The sequence below is a fragment of the Limulus polyphemus genome, unplaced genomic scaffold, assembly GCF_000517525.1.
Source record: "Limulus polyphemus unplaced genomic scaffold, Limulus_polyphemus-2.1.2 Scaffold973, whole genome shotgun sequence".
NCBI lineage: Eukaryota > Metazoa > Arthropoda > Merostomata > Xiphosura > Limulidae > Limulus > Limulus polyphemus.
The window spans coordinates 23,178-25,222 of record NW_013666583.1 but is presented as its reverse complement, the minus strand read 5'-3'; positions in this window follow the sequence as shown (position 1 = coordinate 25,222).

Genomic DNA, 2,045 nt, shown 5'->3' with positions numbered 1-2,045 from the left:
ACTTCAGAATTGTAAATATTAAATCATATTCATGAATGTTTTGCTTTAGATACAGTCACTTTTGTATTCACCCCAGTGGCTCAGCTGTAAGGCAGCAGGTTTAAGATGCTAAAAATTGTGTTTCGATACCCTTGGTAGGCAGAACGCACATAGCCCATTGTATAGCTTTATGTATATTCTTCTAAAAATCTTGGCAATTTTCTGGCTTTGCTGAACCATTATGCTGAAACTGATGAAATCCTGAAAGCTCATTTGTATCATACAAGGCAAAAAATGCTACATATTTATCTCCCCGCTCACAAAATGATATCATCAATGTATTAGGATACGATGTAATTCAAGTAAAAACTATTGGTGAAGTAAAAAAGGCTGGATTCTACTTTGTTCTCACTGATGAAGTGTCTTCTCACGATGTGGAACATTTAACAATTTGTCTCCGCTTTGTAGATGACAACTGTAAAATTATGGAAGCATTTTTTGCCTTTGTTAAGCTATAGATGGTCAGAGCCACAGATATTGTATGTACAATTACAAAGATATTAACTGATGTTGGATATGACGGAGTATACACCCTGGCTGGCGAAAGATCTAGTGTCTAAAGGCAACTTCGAGATATGAAAAATAAGGCCTTGTACACTCATTATGCAGGTCACTCACTTAATCTTGATATTAAACATTCATATTTAGTTCCACCAATACGAAATTGTATCGATCAAGTTCTTTATTATGTTCAAGACAAGAATATCCTTTGTACTTAAAGGCACTGGAAAACAAAAGAATATAGATAAACTTGATGAACCAAAATCACATAGAAACAGATATACAGCAAGTCCTACCCCAGCTGCTGTAAGCAGAGTACGGAGTTTTTTAATAAGTGAGAATCCACATACACAAAATTCACTGAGAAAGGCTGCCAATGCACCTCAGGCAACAATATGCAACATAATCAAGAAGGAAGGGCAGGCTGTGAAAAACCAGAGTAAATGTAGTCTCTTTTAAACACCTCTGATATGGGTTTAAACATTTGCAAAACTACAAACTAGCTCAATTGTGAAACAAAATCATTCTAAACTGCTAGAAATGTGTAATATTTCAATACTAGCGAGAGATGGGTAGGCAAAAGAGAAATGTTGTAAGCTATATATTTTTTATATTGTTTATGTTGAAACAAGAAACCAGTTACTTGCTGTTATAACTTGGCAATTTGGAATCATTCAGGTATGTATTGAAATGTGCTTCTTTTGAAAACGATTATCCATTGAGTCAACCACCACAGTAAAATTGTGTAGAAACGTATAAAGCTGGCCACTCAGCTCTTCATGTCCATGAGGGTTGAATACAAGGCTTTCTTGAACTGTTCCCATCGCGTTGCGCACCTAAGGTTCACCTGAAACTTGTCAGATTCAAACAATGTGTATGGCAGCACCTGTACACTGCATCGACGTCCTCACATCTTGGAAGTCTCACAATATTCTTGAACTATCATTTTATTGACGTTGATTCTAAAAAAATTTTCAGATTCCGCAAATGTGTCAGCAAATACCTCTCTGGTGGTACTCTCACTTTCACAAAACCCAAAAATTTTTCTCTGACGATGAACTCTGTCACAAAATACACACGGGTAGTCGATTTATCAGTTATTTTGTTAGCAATATGCGAAAAACAAGGAGACTGTTTACATTTCTCAACTATGTCATTTTGTATCTGTTCTCCTAGTATGTTGATAATTTCATTTGGAATAACAGTCGATATGTATTTTGCATTGTGCAAACAATCTGCAAGTTCAGAATCTGATTTAGACTTAAATTTCAAAATCGTAAGAAAATTACTGTCCCCTAGAGTATGTCCATGAAGTGAAATATTGTGCTTAACACAGAGTACGATGATTTGGATGACATTCTGTAGGATTTCACTTGTTTCTTTTGAAGGACTTCATTATAATATGAGCTTATCTGTCTGATGACATTCAGTCATCCTGTAGACATTAACACTTTCATGTTTTCCCGATAACTTACAGATGCACAGGAGCAGAGGCGCAACAACTT